The sequence below is a fragment of the Schistocerca serialis genome, chromosome 4 (genome assembly GCF_023864345.2).
Source record: "Schistocerca serialis cubense isolate TAMUIC-IGC-003099 chromosome 4, iqSchSeri2.2, whole genome shotgun sequence".
Taxonomy (NCBI): Eukaryota; Metazoa; Arthropoda; class Insecta; order Orthoptera; family Acrididae; genus Schistocerca; species Schistocerca serialis.
This window is the reverse complement of record NC_064641.1, coordinates 207,995,852-208,006,544: the sequence shown is the minus strand read 5'-3', so window position 1 is coordinate 208,006,544 and position 10,693 is coordinate 207,995,852.

Sequence of the window (10,693 nt, the reverse complement as noted above, 5' to 3'; positions counted from 1 at the left end):
GTATTATTGAATTAAGAATTTTTAACAGTGTTTGCGAAATATCAGTTTACAGTAACATGACTCAGTTTTCACATTATATATGAGTTTACAGATACATGATTAGTTTTTGACGAAAAATATCAACGTCTGTAGATACGTCTGTAAGATTTTACATTATTGAGAAATACAAGCATTCTTCTCACATAAATTATATATAATTTTACAACTATTGCAGAGGTACTACAAGCTAATTACACTATCTTACAAAGTAAATACTATCGCTAGTGAAGTTCCACCGAAAAAAAAAACACTTTCAACTAAAGGCTAGTGTATTTACTTCAAGTAGGTGGCTCTAAAACATTTTCCACTAGCCCGAGCAATTGAAAATATATTTGGTTCAAGTAAGTGGCTCTAAACATTTTCCACTACAAGAACGATGTGGACATATATATACAGGGTGGTCCATTGATAGTGACCGGTCCAAATATCTCCCAAAATAAGCAACAAACGAAAAAACTACGAAGTACGAAACTCATCTAGCTTGAAGGGGAAAACCAGATGGCGCTATGGTTGGCCCACTAGATGGCGCTGCCATAGGTCAAACGGATATCAACTGCGTTTCTTAAAATAGGAACCCCACTTTTTATTACATATTAGTGTAGTACATAAAGAAATAGGAATGTTTTCGTTGGACCACTTTATATATATATATATATATATATATATATATATATATACGTAACACTGGCTCCCACACTCATTTGCACACACTCAGACATACACGGAAGCTAGCAAACCGATACACACCATACAACACTCTCATCCAATATTTACACTTTGATAAAAGAGCCATACTATTTCCACACATAACCTCCAATCATAACATTCACACACTCACTCCCTCTCCATCAATCAACCAGAGTCCCCCACCCCTACTTTCGTTTCAAGTAAATAGTGTGAGTATGAGAGGTTTTCAACCCCATCCTCACAAATGACTCTTTTATCATCATGAGGGGACAATCCGACTTTAGACTGTAGCACAGTGTACACCTTGTGACCTCGTGATCGAATGCTAGTTTGTTGAACCATGTGTGGACGAGCACCTTCAATGGTGTGAGTATACAGGCATTGCAAATAGTCCTCGACTGTAAGAGCATGAGATGTGATCCGTCTAACACCCTTTGCCCACCTCTGGGTGTCCCCATTTATTGTACACGATATGCATACATTTTGGACCTCAATCCCACAAATTCTACAATTGGTAAACCATTCAACACGTCTTTCATGAGACCAATAACCTTCTTGTTCTGTCAATCAATAGCGTAAGGATTATTGACCTCATAAGGAGACGTGTCGAATTCTTTACCATTGCACCTAATTACTTCATATGGACCACAGTTCTTGACCCAGTAGATAAAGCTGTCTGTATCCATATAAAGTAACGTTGGTTCTACGAAATGAGGTTTCACAAACTCGTAGTGGAATCAGCACATGTAGAATTTGGAGATATCGAGTATACACATCCCCAAGTAGATAGGCTTCATAAACTCTACTGCAGTCTTCGACATCTCCAAAGCAACAAAGTTTTCATTGAAGATGGTGGCACACTTAAAATTTGGCCTGGCTGTACATTTTCTCACGCCACAACGCCCTTCCCATTCGATTCTAATGACAATATTGCGTTCATTTCATACATTCTGCATAGTTTTCCCGAAAATGAAATTATTCATTAATTTATAAAAATCATTACTCGCGACCACCCTCTTTTCAGTATTTAGTTCAATATATTCCTTCAACCAGGGGGATTGCTTGAAGGAGATTGCCTGGGTGACTCTAACAAGCTTCATCCTTAATCTGAGGCACTGCTGCAGGTTATGATAATGAATAATATACCTCTGCTTATCTCCAACAGTAGCCAATAGTTTAGGGATGGTGCTTCCTCAAGGAATTTGTTGCTCTGGACATAACAGCAGGTCACTTGTCTCTCCATGCAAATTATTAGGGTATGCAACGTCTGCCTCAGGCACATACCCTACATCAGAATCAGCCACAAGACCCATTATTTGTCCACCTAATCCCTTCATTTCATCTTTGGGCACCCACCCAAACCCACCAACTGGCAGTGGTTGCATCATGGTGTGCCCGTATAAGTTGTTAACATCTAAGTATAAAATGTAACTAGAATCAAGGGATGCATTGTACTCGACACCCATGTGTGGGTTATTTGCCTTGGCGTACCTGTGGACACATTGAAAAAGTCCTCCACGAATCCCTCGCTCAAAAAATAGAAGCATTGCAGGATCGGTCGAAAGTTCAATGCTGCGCCCCGTTTTATTGAGCATAGCATCCCAGGACAACCCAGGTGCCGTGTAATAAAAGGCGGGGTCCAGAGAATACGTGGTCATACATACACTCTGGAACTTTTCAAAAACATCTGCAAGCAAACGCACATATGTGTTCACTTATAACCTTGCATATTCTCCCAAATTGGGGACATTGATTTCCCGCCAGACATTCACAGCATGCTCAGAATATGCGGTAGTTATGACATGGCCTATGAGAGTACTGGTAAAAGTAGATATGTTGGGAAGCCTGGTTTCATTGAGTTTTGCCATACTATCAACATACTCGTATGGGAAAACTCCTTTCCTAGTCGAAAGCTGGTACTTTTCCTCATTGGGAAATGCAGATCAAGTGATATGCATATCATTCTGAGGTAAAGTCTCAACTAGTTTCTGGAGTGAAGTCTGCATAGAGCGTAGAGGGTCAAGGAAGCAGAGAGTAATTTTTGGCGTCATTCGCTTTGAAAAAGAAATGTACTTTTCAACACTTTCAGGGAGGACACTGACCTGATCATTCTTCATACCGAATTTAGCCAAGTGCTGAACGAGAAAATGAACGTCATACTCGCTCAAATTAAGAAAAAAAGACGGGTATGTGTCTAGATAACTGATACTTCAAGTTGCATGCGTTGTGCGCTGCACTGCGGAACTTACCTGTAAGATGACAGTGGTCTCTATGAGGGGTTTCCGCTTTTCTATCTAAGGCCAGCCCACAAATATGACAATTAACCGCCGTTTCATACAGTTCATCATCTTCCTTTGAGTTGGTCATGGGAATGTTGGTGCTGTAGAGCCTGTCAACTTCCCATGAGTTTTTCAATCTCAGTGAGAAGCCAAACTGCTGGACCGTTCCCTACATAAGACTGATAGCGGTTAAGTTTAGAATCATATGCACATACAACTTGGAACGCTGCCACATAAGGTACATGTTTTTGAGTGAAATTTGTGTGTGAGGCTAGGGGGTTCCCTTCACAATGAGTAATAGGAGCCAGCAAGCATTCAAAATAGGTGTACACAACAAAAGGACAACGCTGCTGGTGGTGAGCATTTTGAAATTTAATGAAGTTATTTTCCTCATTGGGCATAACCACATATACCGCATCCTTGGAGGCACAATCTAATAGATGTGTCGCTAGTAACTCTTGAGATGAAAAATAATTCAAACACCTTAAACAAATATGCTTTTTATAGCAATTTTTCGATAGTTGGGTGGAAAGAGTCGGGACATGTCTTTGATCCAGACATAGTGATAATTACCACCTTCAGAGAAGAGCAGCATGTTTACATCCAACTCTCGCTCATCTGCAAATTTTGAGAAATGGAGGGGACCTACTACTGTATGCTTGTCCTGCTCATCTGACTTGTCCTTCTTTTTATTCTCCAGGCCACATACGTAACTGGTATTTTGAGCATCAAACTTATGTATGTCCTGGATCTTTAAAGGGAACTCTATTCCATCAAAGTTACTCTGTCTCCTAATATCTTTGACTTTGTAAATGCCCAGACACTGGGGATTTTTCTTGTAATTTCTCTGACAAACCAGGACTGACCATGCAAAACAAGCACTATCATAATTATTTTGAACATTAATGCATGCCTGCTTTTTCTCAATATCCTTAGGGAGTTTAATATAACTGGACCATTCATTTATTGGATTATAGACATGTATATGGATGTCTAGGTGTGTTATACAGCTGAGCGCTTTAGCGGACCCACGTACTTCCATCATCGGAAGATCAGGCCATAATAGTGCTCAAGGTGGATTCTCGATACTACTCAGCAATCGATGTGCTCTGAGAAATAACGCCATATATAGTGCAGAGTCGTTGTCTCCGCCTCACCTTGATGTTTATGTGGGTGACTCGATTCACAGCATAACACTGCACTGCATTTAATGGCGTTAAATCCCGGATCTTGTAGGACTTTGAGGAGCTTGGCCTCCAAGACGGGGAGGCATGCCTCTAAAAACCCGACAGGGTCACTATACCTCTGACCCGGATTCTCAATTCTAGTGAATGAGATTTGCCCCTCAAAAGCCCTAGCAACTGCTAAGAGGGTCATTACGCCATTCTGATCCAAATCATTATCGATAAGATGGGGGAGAGAACTACCACTAGCCACAGGATAATTACTATTACTACTAGTGCTACAGCTAGGGGACCAACCAGTAGAGGATGGGGCAGGCGATGGTGTATCATCATCATTTACAGGGAGGGGTACACGTGTAGGAACACATACCTTGCGTGGATAGCTGCAAGCTTATTCTAGAGGAGGAGGAGGAGGAGGCACCTGTGAGTGAGCAGCAGCCCATGGAGACCTGAGCGAAGGCGTGGTGGCTGACCTCCAATGAGAACAGCCGGGTTTGGGGTCAGGTCTCTGTGCAGCAGCAGCAGCAGCGGCGATAGCCACTTTCTGGTGAGAGCGGCCCGGGCTTGGTGCAGGTGCAGGTGGACTGTAGCAGATAACGCTAGCTCTTTTGAGTGGACTTGACCCACCGTCAATTAGCCTGCAGCCACTTGCAGATGCACCTGCAGCCTCTGACACGCAGCGACCAATGGGGCGCGAACTGGCGACGCGTGATGCTCTCACAACCCCACGTGCATGTGGGAGGGCTACAAGAGTGCACACCAAACACTGAGAAGATGGCTCTGTAAAGATAGGATGGAATGAATAAGTTCACACAAGGAAAAGAACAATTGTTCATATAATAATAATTAGAATAATAAGAAGAAGAATTGTAATTACCTAGGTCAGCCCGTCGCCAGGACTCCATGACCCCCAAAATATCCCCATCTAGCACTGCATTGGGAGTACAGTATTCATGCTCCTCAGCCATCTGGTGCACCCACTCTGGTATTGGGGAGCGGGCTTGCAGCCCGTCAATTTCCACTGTAAGAAGTAATACAGTCAGCAACATATATACACTAAAACAAGAATGATGATATTAGGAAAATATTTTCTTACTCACTGTTTTCAGCTTGTGCCTGCATATCGACGATAAACAATTGGAATTGGCCATTTCATCATCCCACCGGCGACCTGCAACAACACATAATACCTTATATTACAGAATTATGAATATTTATTGTGAAATGATAATCCACACACACAAGCATTGAAGGAGAAGAACCTCCATTGAGATGCCCTGAAGACTATAAACTAAATAGTACAGGGTCTGGATGGATGGAGATAGTGAATAGGTAGGAACTAAAAGCTACAGATAGCGAGCTAAAGGGGTTGAACACCCACTCTAGAGTACATGTATGAACTTACGTTGGGTCACAGATGAGCGGGCGCATTTGACGTCGTCAGCGCCGTAGGCAGCGGTACCACTAGTCTTCTTCATGGTGAAAAGAAACACGGACGAACGACCAAACAGGTGAATAGTCTAGAGCGGTGTGAGAAAGACTGTCTGAAAGCGAGTCCTTATATAGCAGTGGTGATGTCATACCATGTGATTATGACGTTGGCCAATGGGTATCGAGGAGAAAGTCGGGGGCGTCCCCAGCAATAATAGTGGCAGCATTTGGAACTAGTCAGTTGATTAAAATACTTTGAGCAGGACAGAGTATCTATAATTACATGTGTATTCGACCCCAACTTTGGAAATATTATTGACTGGTGCTGTAAATTATTATCACTTTTAGTTATTGTACAAGTTTGGAAGAACAGTGTTCAGTCCAACATATGTTTGCAAATAATTACGTTCATATGTGTGAAATAAAATCCTAAGTATATAATCAAAATGCGTTAGGTAGTTCTATTTAGAACTTTGAGTCTGTAGCGATCATTTTTATGAAATATTTGGACTGTTATATATATAATTACGCGGGTATTCTACGCCAAAGTTCGAAATATTATTGAGACTTAGACTATAGTGCTCTGAAAATATATTTATAATTGCGTTTGTATATGTGAAATAGAATCTTACGTTGCTGTAGACAGTTCTCTGTATTTAGGATGGGTAGTAGGTGTGAGTCAAACAGTGATGTACAGTTATGCTGGAGCAGCAGGCAGGACCACAGCACACTATTAGTGCGGACCCATGCACCGGCTGCGGCGACCGGGCAGTCCCACATGCTCAATAACTGTTAGACAACGCGGCAGCTGTAACAGCCCCAACGTGCTCGCGAAATGTTGGATGGCGTGGCGTGTTCAGGATGTCAGTGCACTCTTGAATAACGGTACTCGCGTGATAAGCTGACGTCACAACAGCATCCTGTGTGTACCAAGCCACGTGGTGGATACACTGGGTGCAGCCATCTAGAATAACAGTACGATATGATCTAAGTCAGTTAGAGTCCAGACCCAGTGGCGAACGCACATGCTTGAAATTGGTTAAATAATAAAAACAAGTCCATTTTTCCTGCTATTTTCCTAGGAGTGACGCATTATGATGTTGGAATTTGAACTTCCAACCATTTTCTGGGGGGGGGGGGGGGAGGAGGAGAGGGGTTAGATTAGTGGAGGTAGCCCAATTGAACTTCTTCCTGCCAAAATTCAAACTTCCTCCCAAAATCCGTCACTGAGTGTGTGTCTGTGACGTCATGGCCACAATCTTGGATGACGTCACTGGGGTGTGTCTGTGACGTCACGGCCACCATCTTGGATAACGGCTCTGGGGGTGTCTCTTTGACGTCACGGCCGCCATCTTGGATGATCGTACTTTGTGCTCGTACATACATTGTCCCAATACTCACACATTCCGGCTGCACCTATGCTGAAGGTTTGGTGTCACCATATCATGGGGGTGCTGCGCACTATCCCACAAATGACTGTTATGAAAGCCCCATCTGTGAGTAGGATGGATGAGACAAAGCTGAAATCATGTTTGCCTGGTGAAGAAACCAGTTACAAAACCGCTCCCAATGTGGAACATCTGACGCTAATAAGCACTGCACATGCTGTAAATGATAAGGGTAGTAACAATTGTCATGGAGAATGTTCCACACCGTCATGTGGCTTACTCTGTACTGACGGGCCAACCGCCTGATACTAACACGGTGGTCGCATTCCACAGTGTTAATCACATTTTCTTCCAAGTCGGGTGTTCGAAGATTTTGGGTACATCTTTCATGATTTCCTGCATCCTGAAAAGCTCCTGCCTCAGACAAACGGCGAAATACTGTTGCAAATATTGCATGCTGTGGTTGCTATTGGCAGAGGGATATGTCTCTTGATACGACCTTGCTGCCCGCCGCCCTTGCCTGTACCTAAGTAAACACCATGTTGGCAGGCTCTCGATTTGAATAAGGAACCATTGTGCATAACGCCGTATCATATCCACTACAATCATTATGGCAGGAGAGGGAGCTAGGGCATAATGTATGAGGAACAGTACCACCCCCTAGGAGGAAACCATGCATCCTATAACGGCGGCTGCATTGTACAGTGCGTGTTAGACCACAATCTCTGTAACAAAATAGGATTGAATAAACTGTCTCTAGCATGGAAACCATGCATTTCCAGACATAAGATCATTAGACCTTATTTGTTCCGTCTCCTCTCATCGATCAATCCCTAGCGTTTGTATTCGGAGGGAAAAAATCAGCCTGTATAAATGAGCCAAAGCTGCATCCCATGCTAAAGTAGATTTGCGACATCGTTTTACTTTATGGTTAAAAAAATGGAAAATCACAAATTTTGTGATTTGCATGCTTTTTTGCTATGCAGTTGTTCCAAAACGATTGCAAGCAGCTGGATATTACTTAAGCGACCTGCATGTGCCTAACCAGTTACCTAGCTGGGGACAGGGGAGCCAGGTAACGTGAAATTCGAGCGACGTTTCTTTTCTGGCGAATCTGGCCCCGCTGCATCTCCAACTCGCACGTGTTGTTATATACTCACTATAACTCAGGGTGTAAACGTTATTCTTCTGGTAACGAGGGAACTCTGCGTCCTCGATGGGACTGCCAAACTGCGGACTCCACCTCCCCTCCTCCCTTCTCCTACCCCCTCCACGAAAATCTGCTTTTCTGCAAATGGTGGTATCTTCCAAAACCTGATTGACCCTCCTACTGTCCGTCCACACTACAAAAGGTTGTTATTCGGCTTTTGACCGATGGTCACATAAATGTGACTGAACAGCTTATATTTGATGATTCTTAGAGAAAATTAGGCAAAAACAGTAAAAGACACATTCCAGCACAAAAAGTCTCGGGACATCTCACTCAACAGGATCATCGTGGTATTAGATTATGCATCTCGGAGAGTGAAAGGTGCAGAGAAAATCTGTCAAAATCACAATACTTTTCAGGATGAGCCAACAGATAGATCTGGTTGAGCTATTGGGAGTGAGTATGGGGATTCCATCCAAGGGATTATGTAGGTGTTACATGTGCCGAGGCCTACATTTCACGTTTCAGTAATGAAATCAACTTTATGACCGTCTCACTTGCTTGACCTTTTCTGCTCAAGTCCCATTCCTTATCCATTAGAACTGGAAACATTCCTATATGTCTTTCTTGCAATTACAGTGCCAGATTTGCACCTGGTGGCCAAAATTAAAACAAATTTTTTTCCAACATAGCAGTTCCACATTAATGCATTAGAATACCTACCAAGTGTTGCTGCTGTAGGATAACTATAGCCCACACTGGACTTCCGTGAGTAGCTCCACGTTAATTACAACTGCCCTGCATTAGATTAGATTAGATTCATTATTCATTCCATAGACCCACAAAAGAGGGGATCTTCCTGTGTCTGAAACATGTCAGAAAACACATTACAAAAATGTAAATAGAAAAACTTGAGTTTCATTAATTTTAATGATCCTCAGTCAGTAAACAGTAAAATTATGTACATGAATTAAAATTAAACTTCTAATATTTACAGGCTTAATACTTACATCTGCTTCCATTAAATCCATCATTCACACAGTAGCTAGTTACTTGGCTGTTACAACCAAGAATTGTCAGAAATTAAAGTATAATAAATTTTCATTAAAATGGTCTACTTGTAACAACGACGACTCTGTCCTATTGTACATATAATATTTTTTTCTTCTGATTTTTCGATAAACTTGTGTAATTAATGTTCTGCTTTCATTTCTTTTTTTTTTTTTGTTTCATGTCATTGTGTTAAGAAAACTGTAAACAAGTTTCAATGTGAATATTAATTTTTATGTCAAATGTCAAGCAGTATTGTAATAGAATTGAAATGTAACAAATGTTGAAACTGTTGTAAGATGTTTAAAATTGTAACTGTGTGTCTGGTCCATACGTAGGCAATGTGTTAGGATATGTAGAATGCAAAATCTCGGGTGAATATCTTGTCTGTAAGGGAGCGGTAAAAGGTGGATGGCAGGCGAGCGCGGGAAAATGCGCACGACACTGGACGGCACAACGGGGTCAGCAGTAGTAGTTGGAGTTTGGCATCGGTCTGAGCAACACCGTCTGGAGCGAGGAGGCTCTCCTGGAAGACGTAGTTTCACTGAGTCTCGGGTATGCTGTTCCAACGCCCACACAGCATGGCAATATTCCATAGGCACTAAATGGAAAAGTATTGCGACGCTAAGAAGAATTAAAGTGCCGATACGTCAAGAGCCATAGCTGTGGTTGTATGTGTGCTCTGTGCCTCGCCATCTTGCTGTCTGCCAACCGCTGCATCGATACAAGCAGGTTGAAACTTTTAGTACTGTATTCGTATGGACCAGAGAGTGAACTATTCAATAATAACCTAAATTTTACCAGAGCTTTCCCATCATTTAATTATCCTCACAACTAACCTAGACAGGGTCCTTTCCAAATGTTGTGCAATCCGAGTGTCCCGAAAAGAAAAATTAAATTTTGTGTTAATAATAATTGCTTGCAGACCTAGTTATGTTAGAATTGTGTTTAAAGAACTGTTTTGTTAATGAACCAGTAAATGAATAACGAAGGTCTAACGAAGTTGAAAGATAGCTTTAATATTGATATAGTAATGAAGTTTAATTATTTCGAGACAGATATAAAGGTATTTAAATGAGAAGTAAATAAGATAAAAAGAGTAGTAACTCATTTACTGGAAATCTTGAACGCATGATAAATTCAGTAATAAAGTTTTTAAATATAATACTCATAACAATTTCAGGGTCCCCCCTCCCATTTTATTCATTTGAATTCTGAAGTGTTCCACATTGGTTTGACCAGTAAAAGTTAAAGTCAATATATAAGTCAAAATTTATCAGTGTTTTATCTTTATCAAAATTGACACTTTGTGTGTGATTCGAAAGTGCTATTTCTAGGGTAACCTATGCCCAATTTTAATCAGATCAATAGACAGTATAGAATCTTGTAGTATACATTATAGTGCAGTGTTATGTATTCATAATTTTTTCCATATCAGTACAGAACGTGAAACTATCAGTTCAATAGATTTTCTGGTTCTAAAAT